This window comes from Lissotriton vulgaris, chromosome 3_1 (genome assembly GCF_964263255.1).
Source record: "Lissotriton vulgaris chromosome 3_1, aLisVul1.2, whole genome shotgun sequence".
Lineage (NCBI taxonomy): Eukaryota > Metazoa > Chordata > Amphibia > Caudata > Salamandridae > Lissotriton > Lissotriton vulgaris.
This window is the reverse complement of record NC_141689.1, coordinates 1,429,838,444-1,429,855,813: the sequence shown is the minus strand read 5'-3', so window position 1 is coordinate 1,429,855,813 and position 17,370 is coordinate 1,429,838,444. Positions and strand designations below refer to the sequence as shown.

Below are 17,370 nucleotides of genomic sequence, written 5' to 3'. Positions count from 1 at the left end.
TATTCAGGATGAAATCCTGCATCAGCTATTTAGAATCATATGTTTAATGATTAAATAATGTTTTACTATTAGTAAGAGCGAACCTTGCATATTTAGAACTTGTTTTGATTATGTTCTTATAGAAAAATCCAAAACATTAACATGTAGTGCTGTTCAGTAATAGACCAATAGCGAACTTCTCTTTCCCACACAAGTGCTTGTACATTTGGTTAGCTAGCAACTTTAGGGTCATAGGTATTGTAATTGATTGTTGAACAACAAACGTACTGTTTTTTTCTCTAAACGGACGAAAATGCCTATCTTGGACATCAAATATGAGTTATTTATTGCAAAGACTATATGTTTAAAGAATATTGGACTGTGTCATTGATTCTGCATTATTTGTGTGAGCTTTTGAAATTCTTGGGACAGAGGCACTTGGCTCTTACATGAAGTGAGGGTTGCGTGGTTCGAGGGGCATGAGATGGTTAGGTAACAGAGGCACAGGGGCCTACCTATAGAGGAGGGGGGGTGTCTATAATGATGTCATTGCAGCCCACAGGTGGTATTGGGGGCAAAATTGAATGCAGAGGCCCTGCACACTTGTAGGTTTTGCAGTTGCTCGTAGATGCTTTCAGGGATGATGCTGAATAAGGAAGCACAAAGACCTTCCTTTAGGGTCATGGTAGCTCAAAGGTACCATGGTTGCAGACAACCAGGACTTCACACAGACCCGCAATAGCTCATAGAGGCTATCGGGGAAGCTAGGTCATCTTTCAGCAGAACAGGGGAGGTGGTTCATGTTAGGCTGGCAGAGGACACAGAATTTGCACTCACAGCAGTATTTGACTCAGGGCAATGTCTTCTTAACTGGAAAGCAGCCTATCCTGTTCTTTTTTTGGGTTGCTGACTTAAGTGTGAACAGCTCTTTCAGATAAAAGGTGAAATAGCCAAAGAGGTCAGCTTATATTCTTCACAGTTGGCAGTTCGCCTCCATTAAACCTTTCACTTATATTCAGAGTTAGCAACAAACGTTTGGGAATAGTCAGTCTTAACTGCATTTCTGTGTGATGTGCTATGGTTCCATGGCAGTCAGCCACCAATGGAACTGTCCTTCACAGATTTTGATTTGGAAACTATTTGAACTCTCTCCAACCAGATGTAGTTTTTTTGTCAAAAGGGATACAAACTATGGGTGATGAACAGTTATATTATCTCTTTTTTTGTAGGTGTATGGCTTTGACCATGCCGTTAATAACAGCGTGTGTTCAAATGTTGCTCCTTTCAGTCCAAAGGCTTCCCTGCTGGATCTGATGTGATCCAAAGTAAATGAGCACAGAAGGGTTTAATTTCTCCATTCTGTGGATGTGTTTTCAAAACCAAATACATATGCTTTGTATACTTTTCATTTTAGTGGTTTCCTCAGAAAGAGAGGAAAGCATAGAGCAACGCAGGAGAACACCCTGGTAAGAGGCGAGAAAGCACTGACTGCAATTAAACTGTGGAACTCACCCCTCAACTGTAGGGGCTGCATTTATACTGGGTGGACTAAGTTTGTGTGTACTGTACCTCTGATATCTATGTCTGTGCTCATCATGCACAATCCAAAGCTGGTGGGGGGCAAGGTGAGGGGACAGTTAGGTGATAGCGAAGTAGTGGTGCAGGGTGCTATCATGATGACTTGCTCAACGGCTTTACACAAGAGGGAAGGTATGCAGAGTCCTTGTTTGGGAACAGGTAAAGAGACCTGTGCCCGACAACTATTCATCAGCTTACACCACCTGTTAGTCATGCATAAGCTAGGTCATGGAACATAGTCTCCCATGTTAAATAGAGCACCGTTTGGGTGGACCCCTATCATCGAGTAGAGAAATGTACTCTATTAGAGAACAATATCCAAACATGTAGGCCATCCATTACATAACTTATGATGTGACTCTCCTGCCCAAGAAAACATACAAGGTTGGTAACAATGAGAAAATGAGTCGCAGGATGTCCCATGGACACTGTGTTATGGATTTTGTTTCTCTGGGCTGTGTCCCGGTCTTTGCACTCTTAATTGTGTTATGGGTTGCCATTGCTGAATATTTACTTGTCTTTCTAGAGGGGCAAACCAGATTGGTCATGATGAATGTTTTAATCTTGGAGTCTAGACCTTCATTCATCAATAGTTTTTTAAAGATGTTGCAGTGTACTTTCTTGATTGTTTTCTGTACATTAGTGGGAGATGACCCTTTTTGTTACTTTTTTCCTTTTAAGAGCCAATTTACAATGTTTAGAACAAGCCAGATATTTTTCAAAACATATTTGTATTAGTATTTTTGGTAGAAGAAACGAAATCATAAGCATGTAGAGATTCTGCAGTCACAGTTACAAGCAGAGTAATCAAAGGCAAATATACAGTAAAGTATGGGTTTTGCTCTTGATGGTTAAAAGAGGAAATCCAAGGCAAGTCAAGTAAAACTTTACTCGACCAGTAAAACGATAAAAACTATACAATATATAATAAAAGGGCAGGTCCAATATTTCATATACAGTTACCATGTATCGATTACTAAGCCCTAATATATGTTTGACTTAACAAAACCGAACTGCTGCACCGTCATAGACGATAAAGTGCATTCTATACAGTACTAACACATAATTAAAAACAATTCCCTCTAAAACATTACATTTTTAATCTCGGTTCAGTGCATGATCAAAAATGTTTATTCTCCATAAAGCGCCTGCTAAAATGCTCACAACCCCATAACATATCAAAGGTGAGGGCAGTGTTTGCAAATAAATCAGAACTGGACTCACTTGTGCAAAATAATAATGTTTTAAAAGTGATAGGATGTAGGCAATCCTTTTTACAGGATTGTTCAATCATGTGGTAGTCATGTGTGGGTAGTGCCTTGGCCACAATACTGTGCATAATCAGCAATATCTATGTGAAACATATATCTCATAAGGCTAATTAGTGTAGAGAGGAAAACGTACCAGAGCCATAATGCATGGAAGAATGAACCTAGAGGGATGGCCCCAAGAGAGAGGTACCTGTCGACGTCTGCTTTGAGTGTCCATGTGGAGAAGTGTGGAGGATGGCAGAGCCATGTGTCCTGGTCCCAGAACGGTTTGTGTCCCTACCAGCAAGTGGGGGGTATGTCTCAGTAGGAGGCGGAGGGGGACGGGGCTCTGTGAAATTTAGCCCGTAATGACCATACAAGTTATGAGTGAAGAGAGCTGAAAGCATCATGTATTCAAATTGATTAAATGGTTTGGAATGTAGTGCATCAACGAAAGGCCGATGGATAGTCAGGTATCGAGCGAGTGGTTCTCTCTTCATGGGGGCATAGTTTTGTTCATGGGATTTTTACCCAGTGTCAGCCAGAGCTCATCTCATTGTTACATCTTTGGATATTTCCAGAGATCTCTACTGTTCCCTATGGAGGGTTTTGCTTTCCCCTGGTGACCATTGTATGGTTATCGAGCGCTAAGTATTCACAGAAGCAGGATACTGAGGACTTCCACTGGGACGTGATTGTTAGTTTTGCTAATTAGAGAGCCAGGTCATAAAGCTGCAGCGTTGCCTTATGTCTTGGGGCTTCAAAAAATCTTCAGTGCACAGCGTTCCCATGTGGGTTGGAGAACAAAGCTTGTACAACTTGTCAGCTCTTAAAATATCCTTGTCCAAAATCCTGTCATGGCTGGGCAGTCCCATATCATGTGGTGGAAGTCTGCCAGGGTTCGATGACAATGAGGGCAGGAGGCAGAGTCCCCAGGGAAGATATTGTATAGTTGAGCTATCGAGCAATAGGCCCGAAGCAAAATAATAAATTGAGTTACATGAAAACTGTCATTAGGGTAGAGTGTACACAGGTATTTGAGGAACGTAGTCCATTCCTTGTCATGCACAACGAGCTGGAATTCAGTCTCCCACGTCTCTCCTGAAGAATTCGCAGTGAGGCATGCGGATAAGAACATTGTGAACAGTATACCCCTGTAAAGGATGCGAGGCAGTTGATGAACACTGCGCACCTCATCCGCAACCACCCAGTTGGATCAGAGTATATGCGTAAGAAGGCCTTAGTTCAAAAATTGTCCTTCATGCAGAGATTGGTTGTCTGAGAACTCCTGGAATGATTGAAGACAACTGTTGTTGAATAGATTCCCTACGGTGTTGAGCACTGCTGTCAGCCAATGCACCAGATGCCAGGAATCTAGCTGGTCGTCTTACTTGGGTAGGCCCAGTAGTGGGATGTTCGGGGTGTAAAGGGACATACATTGAGTGAGAACAGTCTTACCCTGATGAGCAGTGCAACCTGGACCAGCCGGGGCTCCCCCCCTGGGGAGTCGTGTCGTGGGAAAGGCCAGATTATTTATCTCAGGTTGGGTCATGTGCTTGGAAGCCACCTAGTATCCTCTAATACAATTTCCACCAGCCATTTTAACAGCCATTACAGTTGAGCTGCCAGCTAGTTGGCCTCAAAGTGGGGCTTCCCCGCCCCCCACGGCGAGGGGAAGTCGCAGCACCGATAAGAACACTGTACGATGACTGTTCAACGGTATGAGGTCACCCAGTAGTGAATCCAGCTCATAGAAAAAGCCTCATGTGGCAAGTAAAGGAAGATTGATTAAATAGTACACGAGTCTCTGTACCATTACCATTTTAGAAATACCAGTACAATCCATGGTTGACAGAGGTAGCATCCTCCAGAAAGCCACCTGAGCCCTTAGGTAGGTAACTGCCCTTTTAAGGTTACCATATTGCAGGTCATTGTTCCCTATGGAGGCCTAAATATCAAAAGTGGACCCTTCCATTTACGTTGTTTGGCACCCAGAGAGAGTGCAAGCAGGGCAGGGCCCTGACAAAAAGGAAATAAACAAGATTTGCTCTTATGAACCTTGAGTCCTGAGACTTCTCCAAAGGTTTTGAGCACCCATACTATTTAGTGAAACCCATCTCCGGCGCCTTGGACAAATACTAAGATGTTGTGAACTTATAGGGAGATGACCTGTAGGCCATCCTTAAGGGGAATATTCCAAGTCCAACCTTTGTGTCGCATTCTGACAGCTAGGGGCATAATGTCTAAAGTGAACAAGAAGAGGGAGAAGGACAACCCTGATGTGTCCCTCTGCCAACTACTATTGGGGCAGAGACATTACCCTCAAATCTCATCCTCACCATTGTGACCTTGTAAAAGAGTTTAACCATTCAGTTAAAATTGGGCCCAAGCCCAAACTTTTGAAGGACCTCAAAAAGATAGGACCAATCTAGTGTGTCAAACCCTTTTTCAAGATCAAGAACGTGGTAATTTAAAAGGGTCATGTTCCCAGCACTGCGTTCATGATCCTAAATAGTCTTCAGGAATAAAGGGATGTTGATGTGGTTGGTTTTAAGCCATTTTGGCTGAAAAGGAGGCGGGACATTAATTCTCACAGGCCTATTATATCCGCGCTAAACCATATAGCGTGATCAGTATAGATTTCACAAAGTAGATGCAGTGCTATAGGTGGGCGAAATATCCCTTAAACCCCCAGAGCGGGACCCAGAGGTCCGAAGCAATACAAAACAACAAACCCTATGCACACGCAACAAAGTATAAGAAGTGATGAAACACTGTCTTGTAGTTCACAAATGAGAAACGAGTTCTTGAACCGTTGTGGTCCGTTTTTAATATGGAGTTCTTGAGCAAAACCAGCCAACATGTGTTTCGTCAGTGGGTAGTAAACTCCTTGACTTCTTCAGGACTTTCTGCAATACTAACTGGTGTTTTCAACCTCTCCACCGGTGATAATTCCGACTCGGTTGGTCATGTAACAATCTTTGTTCTCAAGTAGTTAAAATAATTCCAAGTCTCCGATCCAGATAGTGTCTGTTCCGAGCCTCTTAACAAGTACGTTTAACCCCTGGTGTGGCGCTCCCAATATGAGTATCATGTGGACAAGATCAGGCAACGAAGTGAGCCGTCTGGTTCAAACAAACTTCAACCGTGACGAGTACACAAAACATTGTGTAATCTCGGGATATCTGTCAACCGGAGAGGATAGCTTGCCATTACTCTGTAGGGTGGCCAGAGTCTCTCGAAGGTGTCTATCCTCGAGCATCAACACTGTCTCCTATCCTGCGACGGGTTGCTGATACTGGCACCCATCACACACATTTGGGCGGGTACCCGTTGTATCCCTACTGCAAATGGTATTTAGTGTTTCCTATGGTTTTTGTAATTCATTTGTTGTTATAGCCTGCACCTGCCTAGACTGCTTTCTTCAGGGTGGAGATGGCCCTTCCCGACTTGCGGAAGTCAGACTCTACCCATCCAGAAGCTATCATGATGACTGATATGAACATAACAACACGGAATGTCCATGGGATGTACACACCTTCTTGGAGATATGCAGTGTATTGCTACCTGTGCCCCAGGATGACACATATAACGATCCTACAGGAATCCCACCTCACTTGGGTAGAAGTCGGGTGATTGCAGAAGAGATGAAGGGGCCGAGTATACTATTCCACTTATGCCCGTGGGGTGTTGGTGTGGATCAAAGCTGACGACCACTTCGTTGTGGACAATATGGTCATTGACCCAGAGGGTCGCTATGTTTTTGTGGGGGGCCAATTGCACAGCTGCAGGTTGTTATGGGAAGCAATTTATGACCAAGCTGCTTTCTTAAATGCTCGGACTGGGCTTTTGTTGCAATGGAGCAGACTTCCCTAGCTGTTGGGTGGTGACTTCATCAGTGTCCTTAATTTAGAGTTAGGCTGTTCCTTCCCGACCCCTTTGCCGTATAACTGCTAACTCCAGTGCCGATACCTTAACTAACTGGCTGCAACTCTGGGCCTAATGGACGTCTTGTGCCTGGGCAATGCTACCACAAGGTTTACTCATTCTACTCAACACCCATGACCTACATGTCCCACTAGATCAATTCATCAGCACATCAAATATAACCATGCACGTTACCCACATTGACTATCTTGTCAGGACACAATACAACCATAACCCACAAAATCTACGTCTAAGCTGGCAGCATGGTACTCCCCCCATTCCCAACGTGCGACTGCAAGCAACAGCACTGGAGGACCCTGCATTCAGGTCTTTTCTTAATGGTAAGAAAATTGAGTCTATAAACACTGATGCCGCCACCTCCCGGCAGATTGAATGGGATGCCTTCAAGGTGGCAATCCGAGGACACTGCCTGGGCAACATCCTGAACATGTGCCATCAGATTGATGGTGAGGTCTTCAGGCTGGAGCAGAAGCTGCTCCGACTTGAGAAACAAGCTCAGACTTCCGCAGTAGGCCAGGAGCACCTGGATCGGGCAAGGCGAGAGCAAGCTGCACTACTTGAGAGACTGTGATGCCTTAATTACGCAAAAACACACACAGAGGCAGGCAAACCAGGAGCACTACTGGCATGGTTAATCGACAGGAGCAGCGCGGCAGCCTGTGCTGTCAATGAATGCAGACTCTGGGGTCCTATTACACACACATGCTGCCTTCAAATGCCATTGCGCTTTATATATACATGGTTGACCACGGCAAAGAAAGGGAAGATCTGGCTCTGCATGGCCAATGCTGCCCTTCCCTAGATATTGCTTGAGCAGAGGGAGGAATTAAACTGAGACTTCACGATCTTTTAGAACAAGGAAGCCATATGCAGGGTTGCTCCAGGCAAGACCCCAGGACCTGACGGTTTACCGTCAAAATTCTACAAGGCCTATGCTACATTACTGGCCCTTAGGTTGAAAACAGTATATGACGAGGCCATGGCAGCAGTCTCTCTTCCACCCACGCAGGGCGACACATTACTCATATCATCATCATCATATAACTTTATTTTGATCACAAAGATCTTAAAAAGTACACAGCACAAGTAGAGTAAGATACAGAGTAAATAAAAGACGATTTCATATTTTTGTTTTAAAAGACACCAATGTCCTTAGAAGATTTAAAAAACAAGAGAAATAAAAACAGATAGAAAGTGCAGTGCATTATACCACACATTTGGAACTCTTAATCCACAGTGCATGCCAGAATCTGTCAAGGCCAAAAACCATTACTCTACGTGTATCCGTGCACAGAATTCTCAGCACCTCAAGGTAATGGCCAGGGCCAACCTGTCTACATAATGGAGTAATCCATTTTTTCCTCAGTTATGTTTAGTATAAACAGAAGAAAAGTTAGTGCACAATAGATTCTGGACAGGCTTTGCACGAGGGACAAAGATCTTCAATAAAAACATTACAGCACCACTTAATACAAAACAAGTTTGTGGGTAAGGTCTTGTAGCGGAACTGTAGAAATAGTTTGCGTGCCAAAGGGGGAGTAATTTCATCGATGGTATCCCCGAAGCGAGAGACACATTTGAAATTAAGGAATTCATGAGTCAAACTGCCCACAGATTTTGCCATGTCCTTTTCGTATGATAATTCCCAAAAGATTGCTTTGAGCCTTTCCCTCGGAATGAGGGCCATACCTTCCTGATTGGACCAGAATGCCTCCATCCCGAGCCTCCCCAATAAATGCCTTAGTGGACTGAACCAGGGTATCGAGGTTACCTGAGGGAGTTTCAGAAGGCCAGACAGATCCTCTTGATAGGATGTGCGCTCTTCCACGGACCACAGCCGTAGCCAAAACATGAGTGATTTATAATTCATTTTGTGGGCCAGCTGTCTATGGGCAAGATCCAAATAAATGGGGGTCAAGTGGGTACTAGAAAGGAAATCTACCAAAGATCTAAGGAAGCGATTTTCAATGCTAGATAGGCAATTAGTATTTCCGGTGCCCCAGGTTATGCTCCATAAAGTTTCCCTCTAGAACCTTGATGTTCTAGATTTCCAGGGCTTGTGCTACTTGCCCGGACAACTTTTCCCTGTGAATATTAATAATATGAGCAGTCTGTTGAATTAGTAGCAATTTCACTCTCTCAATATGGGCGGCCCAGTGTATTGAAGGAGTCAAACGGATACCTAAGTAATTAAAAACATTAACTTGCTCCAGTTTGCTGCTACTAACAAACACCGGGTTTGGCATTTCCTCCAGTAAAAATCATATATTTAGTTGTGGTCTCATTTAACACCAAACCCTGCTCGTCACAAAATCTTGTAAAATCATTCAAAAGTTGTTGTAGACCCTGCAGAGATTTAGAAATTAGGAGGGTGTCATCAGCGAAAAGAAGAGCAGGCGCTCTTCTTGCGCCAATTTTAGGGTCATCACACCCCTCTCTATCTAAAAAGTCAACCACCCCGTTAATAAAAAGAGTAAAAAGTATGGGAGCTAACACACATCCCTGTCTCATTCCGTGTTTAACTGGGAAGGTTTCCGTTACTTGATTGTTCTCCTCCCCACCTGACCCGTGCTGTGTTAGATGAGCGTAATCTAATTAAAACATCTAATAGATTTCCCGGGAAGTTCATCCCCTCTAAAACTCTGCAAAGGTCTGCTCAAATGCAGACCGCAGATCGACAAAGGACAAGTAAAAATTCCCTCCCTTGACAGCTACTTCCTTCCAATAAATACAGACGAGGCGAAATGCCTGGTCCAGAGTACTAGTTTTTGGCTGAAGCCCACTTGAAAACCATTCAGAATTCGGGACTCTAGAATCCATTCCTGAATCCTCCCTAAAATCGGTTTGCAGAAAATTTTCTGGAGAGAGTATAAGGTTTATAAACCTATATCTAGCTGGCTTGGCTCTATCTCCCTTTTTGTAGATGGGCACTATTTCTGCTATCTTCCACGAAGGGGTAATGGCAGCACCAGACATAATTGAGTTAGAAAGCAAATTTATATAGGAACCCCAAAGAATTATATCCACTCTGTACAGATGGTTAGGAATCCTATCGAGGCACGGGCTGGGACACACAAACGGATTGCTGTTTGAATCTTCTCTATAGAAAAAAGCAGAGCATCACCCACATCAATGGGGGCCTACCCCCAACTCTCACTAGCTTCCTCTATTACCATGGTGCCTGATTCATAAAGGCAACCATAGTGCACTACCCACTCATCAGGCTGAACTGTAAATTCCAGGACTGACTTGTTTCCCTTGAGCCAGTACGCTGATTTGATACAAAAGGTTTTGGAGTCTTTTTCAGAGCATTACATAGGGAGGACCAGAAAGAACCCCCCCAATTCCTCTTGGCTATCTCCATTTCCTGCCTATACTTTGCTCTACATACCGCTACCTCAGGGCATGCTTTTAGTTTCAATGAACGTACAAGTGCCCCCTTTGCATTCCTGCAATCCTGATTATACCAAGCACCCTGGAAATCCGACCTCAGATGTGTACAGCTTCCCACCATTTTTTTTAACTTTACGTGGTTGGCTTAGCATGTCCCTAATCTCGTATAGCAGCTCGTGGTGGGATCCCAGAATCTTCACAACATCGTTAGTAGGGTATTTGGCTAGCTCCTCTAGTTCCAGGTAGACTTTACCCTTGACTGCGTCAAGGGCCCCCGGATCGTCCTCCACCCAGTCCCATCTGATTGATCTCAGGTTATTCGTAATGGAGAAGACACCCAGATCAGGACTACCCCTAATGTCAGATTCATGAGTGCCTTGCTTGATGAAGGTAGGGGCAAGGGCATTATGATCGCTATCAGTTCTTTTGGCCACTACCGTATCACCGACTAGGGGTCAGAGTTTGAGGGTGACCAGACAATAGTCGATTCTGCTTGCGTGGGCAGGTCTATTAAAGGTAAAATTTCCCTTTGAATCAGAGGTATTTCTCCCATTTGTGGCTCTCAAATTATGCTCCAAGGTAAGAGCCAACACCTGGCCTCCTCTCTTTGTCCACCTGACTGTAGGAAGATCTAACTGAGGGATATGCCACTCACGCTCCCACTCCTCAGTCAGGTCTGGCGGAGTGAGGGCAAGTGGTTCAAAAAGTCCAATTGAAATCACCCGCCACTAATACAGGAACATTATCTGAGAATTGGGACAGAGCATGGTCTATGATGCGGATCGTGTTGGTTTCCCCTGAACCCTGCGCCACTCTGTTATATACATTAAAAATCCTAATTTTTTAACCACTGTAAAGAGTCCGCTCAAATGCGAATATATCATGCGCTTCTACGTGGAGGAGCTTAACTTCAGATCCTAGTGCAGTTTTAACCCAGACTGCTAAGCCTCCTGACGGTCTACCCAGCTCTTTCCTAGTTGTATTAATGCCATAGTCATAAAAACGCTTCTATGTGGAATATACAGGCTCTAAGTTTCCTGAAATAAAATTACGTTTCTGGGAATCCACAAAGGAACCCCAATCTGGGTGAGATTGTAACTTGGAAATCCCTGACACATTCCAGACAAGAAACCTTAGAGAGTAATCGGCTGATTCTCCCCCTGCAATACCAGAGGAGAGGTTAAGCATGCCCCTGCTTGTGTCAACTGCAAAAGAAACAATTGATGGACCGAATGCTGGACAATGCAGATATTCACCCCCAGTCACAAGGATCTGGGGTTAATCCATCATTCTTTTGCTCACCACACCACCCCAGTTTGGACCCAGCCATATGCAAATCAGTCTTGACCCTGTTCCTTATGGGAACAGTTCCGCCCGAACTACCAAGCCAGGTCCTGCATGGACCGGAAACAAGCATCCTGGGACCTTTTGAACAGGCCCTTACTCCACCCCTTGGTATGTTTTTTAAACATCTGTGGAATTAGCTTTGTAGGTTTTTTGCTGGTGGTGGTTCGGGGAGACGATCATCAAGTCTCAAGGATTATTGTCAGGGTTTGTGGGAGTACCTGGCAAGGAGAAAGGGAAAGGTGTGCCGCAATGGGCTAATTCATGACATTCAGTAAAAATTGACTCTATCCTGTCCATTGTCTCATTGCAAACTGCACCAGAGGACCTTTTTTAGTGTGGGCCATATCTTGGGCCCTCTTCTGCCTTTTCTGTTACCCGTCTCTCAATGTCTCCTCTGTCCCTCAATTCAGCCCTGAGGTCCAAGAAAGTGCTGTTTGAGGGGAACACACATGCACCCTCACAACAACCCACACACTGATTCTTAGTGTCCCAATACTAAGTTTAAATTGTTTATAGAAGATGGAGACACACATTAACAGTCAAGAGAGGTGCCAAGACCAAATTTCGATACCTTCTACAGCAATAGGCAGTTCAAACACTCTGTGACGTCTGTTGTAGAGGAAGAGCTCGTTGACAGCAGCAGCCAAGGGGGGTGGCGACGCTTGCCTCTTCATGACGCTGACGGGCCCTGCAGGAGCCCGGAGCTGCCTTTGTGCGCCTCCTGGTGCAGAGAACACGCGTCGGTGCCTCCCGGGGCTATGTTAGCTGGGGGATGGAGTCCCCAGAGGAAAGGGCAAGGTGCGGCGTGCAATGAAGGGCTTCTGGTATTCATCATTCAGCATTTAGGTCCTGGCTTTTGCACCAGGTCTGGATATTGGCAACACTTCCCCCCACTGCGTGGTATCGCCGGCTCTCCACCCCAGTAATGCACCTCAGTTTACTAGTGACGTCAGTCCACAGCAATAGATGTTCACGGGCTACTGCATCATGTAGTTATCATCCTCTAATGTAATAGCAGGTTTCACACAGAGGCAGGAGAGCACCTAAAGCCACTGTATCCCCACAGCACAGCCACTTGTGCACTCTCTGCCCCTTTAACCACTCACATGGGCCTAGTGGGGGGCATCTGCGGAACAACAGCAAGCGTCAGGACACTCAGTGTGGGAGCTGTGCAGGTAGGCTGCAGCTCTGTAGCATAGACGTGTGGGTGCGTCCCTCGTTTGGCCCAAGATAAGCTGTTTGGTGTCAGCAGGCCCCACATCCAAGGCTCCGCAGCATCTCACCTTGTTGGCAGGGAAGTCTTCAGGCGCATTGCTTTCCAGCCTCAGTCGGGCCAGGCCATCACCCTTAGCCAAAACTCACATGATATCGAGCCACCGCTCTGCCCTCCTAGCCGTCAGCCCTTTGCGGTCACCTGTCAATCAGGGTCCGGACCTGGCACTGCACCTCTCAGCAGGCACTGCAACTCCTCTTGTTACGTGCACCAGCGCGATGCGCCTGGTCACCGTCGGCCCCCACAGGTCCTAGAGTGGGGCAGGGTCTTCAACAGTACTTATATCATTACCCAAGCCCAGTAGGGATGCAGTGGTGTTGGAATCTTATAGACCTCTACCACTCCCAAACACTGACTATGAAATACAAGGATCCTGGCTTGTCCACAACTGGTCCATCTAGGCCAGAATAGATTTGTACCGACCAGGAACACCTCCCTGAACTTGTCACTTTTTTCAGGCACTATAGAATGCTCCACTGACATGCCCATGTTCTGGGTATTTTGTGCTCAACCTACAAAAGGCCTTTGACTCTTTAGAGTGGTCCTATCTGTTCGAGGTTCTTTCTCGATATGGCCTGGGGACCCGCTTTGTCCATATGATTAAACTCCTTTACACTTAGCCACAGCCAGGGTTAAGACCGGTCACCTCATATCTGAACCGATGTTGATCTAGAGAGGCACTCGGCAGGGCAGCCCGCCCTCCTTGCTGCTCTTTTTCCTAGTGATGGAGTTGCTGGCTACATCCTCCGAGAACAGGGCCAGCAATGGGGTATACCACCCAGTGATGGCCTTCATTCCATTTTCTCTACGCGGCTGACATGCTACTATACCTTAAGGACATACATGCAGTCCTGGATACCATAGTGCAGATGCTTAATAGGTTTGCTGAAGTGTCGGGCCTTAAAAGTTAATTGGCTAATACCCATATACTATTTCTACGCCGGACCCTGACCTCCAGCTCAATGGAGCCCGACCGACTAAACTGGCAGCTCATCACATTCCGATACCTGGGAATCCAGATTTACCACACACAAACAGATCTTGTGGACTGGAATCTTGTCCAAGTACTGACTCCCTTGCAGGCGCAAACGTCGTTCTGGCTGACTCTGCAACTATCAGTGGTGGGCCGAGTGGCCCATTCGGAATGACTGTGCTGCCACGGTTGCTGTACTACTTGGCCCCTATATACACTAAACCCTTTTTCCACACGCTGGACAGTTTAACAGGCACTTTTATACGGCATGTGGTGCGCCACAGGTTGGCCCTCACCAAGCTATATCTCCCAGCTGAACAGGGTGGATTAGGAGTGCCAGATTTCAAGCACTACTACTTGGTCTCACAACTACAGTTGGTGGGTTGCTGGGTCGCGGGTTGCCAGCTGGAAGATACCACAAATGCCTCCCCTCCATGGGATCTAGCGCATATACTACACACATTTCACCCCCCTTTCCAGGGCGCCACTGCCTCGATCGCTGCTGATCCAGGCTGCTTGTCGTTACTTTCGTTAGAGTCTCTTCCTCACCCAATTGGTATCAGCTTATGCCCCGGCACTGCACTGCTTGCCACGTCACGGGGAGCAGTGGTGACCTCCTTGAGGGGATCCCTGACAAGAGGTGGAACTCTGCAATGTCGGAAACCTATACCGTGGTGGTGTCCTCCTTTCTATTGAGGAACTTATTGCAGATGCTGACCTCCCTCTAGAACTATTTTTGCTATACACTTCCCTCATCCGGTTGTTGAGGATACATTGGGAAGACAATCAAGAAGAACAAGCCATGCACCTCACAATTTAGTTCTTACATGTAATTGCCTTATCCCCACGAGGAATGGACTAAAGCCACTCTGTGTCCTAGCCCCCATTTTATTTTCCGTTTATATAAGTGACCTCCTAGAGTGTTTTCAATCAATTAATAATTCTCTTCCAAAAATAGCTTTAAGCGATATACATATTTTAATGTACGCCGACGATGTAGCAATTGTGGACCTTACTCCGATAGGCCTACAAAGAAACCTAAATGCTCTAAATCATTATGCTAAGGACAATTTTCTCATACCAAACATCTCTAAAACTAAAGTCCTTCCCTTTAGAGGGACAAAGCTTGTCTTCACTAGAACTGGACATTAGATGGCAAGCCCCTAGATATAGTTATGAAATATGTCTACTTGGGGAGAACACAGACCTTACAAAGTTCATGGGGATATCGTCCTCAAGGCTGATGCTCACGTATGTGCATTATTGAGATTTTACTCTTCTTCAGTTAATAGACACTTTGCATCTATGCTGGAGGTCAATCTTTCGAAAATACCACCATTTTTAATATACATCTTAGAAAATATTCCGATTAAGGCGTGGCACCCAATAAATGTAAAAGAAGAAATTTCATTACGTAAACTGCTAAGAGTCCATCAGTCAGTCCCTGTCCAAGCAATCGGCCTTTAGTTATCCATAGTCAGTGCATACGTAAAAGCCATCATAAATATACTCAGTTAGGCCTATATTCTCCTACATTCAGACCTAGGGTGTATAAGGTACATTAAAAAACTGGAGACTTTTAGAGACACGTCATCTCATCATACTTTTAATAAGAATTTAAGTATTGCACTAATTCAGTCTTGTTGCACGACAGCACTTTTGAAATCTATGACTCACATTTGAAGCTTTATTTAGAGAACTTGTCTCCAAGAATAAGCTAGGATTAGGATTTAGATCATCGTTCACAGCCAAAACATTATGCACATTTTTTAGATAGCCTAGAGTATAACATTTCGCAACAATATATACCTTTTGCTGTAGAGCATAGGGTCCAGCGCACTATAATTTTAATGAGGCAAAAAAGTCTAATTGAGTTTTGTAAATCACCACTTAATGAATTTGCTCCCTATAATTTGTATACATTTTTAAAAAGTTTTTAAAAATTGGTTTAATGTTCGAATAATATTGTTTTATCACCTTTTACCCATGTATTTGTTGACCTCAGGGGAGGTCTAAATCAAATCTAATAAATATCTGAATCTTTGAATGTAATTGCCTTGGGCGGACTCAGGACGCGATGACTAGCCGGCTCTTTAAGCACTCATGCTGCAGTTACATTGACCACACTGCGTCAATGCTGGGACACCGATTTGGGCCGTCACTGCACAGATAAAGCATAGCAGGATGAATTGGCATACCCTGCCCAGTTGTCCCGTAATACGCTCTTCAAATTAATACATACTGCATAGAGCCTACCTTACTCCCCTAAAATAAACCAATACTTTCATTGTACGAACGCCGCCTGCCTCAGTTGCCTCCCCAGATGCAGATTTCCTACACATGATCTGGAAGTGCCCATCGCTTTCTCAATGCTAGCTAGGCATCACAGCCCACTTGGCGTTGTCCACGGGCCATCCCACGTTGCCCACTTGGGAAATATGCCTACTGGGACTGATAATCCAAACCAAGGCAAACAAACCAGTGACACGATTTATAGATTTGGCCCTTATTCTGTCTAAACGCCTGATCACATGCAGATGTAAGTCGTTTTGCCCCCCTAACCTTTCAGCCTGGGTGCTCTCAATGGAGGCCTGGGTGCAGGCTGAAATAGCAGCCCTACACAGAGAAGACTCAAAGGTCTTATGCAAATACCCTAACTCACACAGCTGGGATACTCTCTGGCATAAATGCGCGCTAGCCTGCATACTGTTGATCATCCCCCTCCCTTAGTTAATTTCACTCGCCATTTCCTTGCTGAATAGCAGCTCTAGCATTTAAGTGCCATCTTCAAGGAGTGCCCTAGCTCCAACTTGCGGCCCGCAACATGCTCAGTTGTGACATTGCTCCTCCTAATTCATGTTTTTTTGTCCAGAAACAACCTGGTGGCAGATGAGAGACTCTTGTTTCCTTATGTGCTATCTTGATTGGGCAAGATTTGGTCATTCAGACCAGGTGTTCACTACTACCTGGATGCAGGGTTTTTGTATTCACACTTAAGTTAGCCAGTGCTTGAAAACATGCGGTATGTAAGAAGTCCTTGAAAATAATGCTGCTGTCCCTCCAGTGTTCTTGAGGCAGTTTCAGAGGAGGAATTGCTATCCGGGAACACTGCTCTCATGCAGTGTTAGGTTTAATTGATGAAAGGGAGGTTGAGGTTGGAATCTGAGATGAGATTGTAGACCTGTAACGGGTTCTTATTCATTGATTATAAGTACACAAGGGATATGGTGTGGCAGAGTAGGATTTCTGAGAGAATTAGGATTGGTGTTAGAAAAAGCCCTTCTTAACATGGTTAGCAAATGGAGATTACAGTGAGGGAAAATAGACAAGGAATATTATAGAGTTATGGAAAAAAATAGGAAGCCAAAGGTGATAATAGAAGGCAGGAGAGAGAAATGATAGGAGATGGGATGGAAAGAGAGAGTCCGGCAGGTGCAACCATTTGTAGGTCTCGCGACCTGCGGTGCACTGCGTAGCAGTGCTCACGCAAGCTGCGTGAGCTATTGTAATCAAAAACGTGGATTGTGAGCTCACCTAGGAATCGCACACGCTCGTGCATGTGCGTTTCCTATTCAGCTCCCCCATTGGCCTTTGCGTGCGTCTTATTGTAAAAGACTGCACGCAATTGG

General features: G+C 45.1%; 1 protein-coding gene across 1 annotated transcript in view; it reads left to right on the top strand.

Moving 5' to 3' along the window:
* Positions 1–17,370, top strand: part of ELP1 (elongator acetyltransferase complex subunit 1) — a 686,929-nt gene that overhangs the window by 242,455 nt on the left and 427,104 nt on the right. The window lies entirely within an intron of this gene.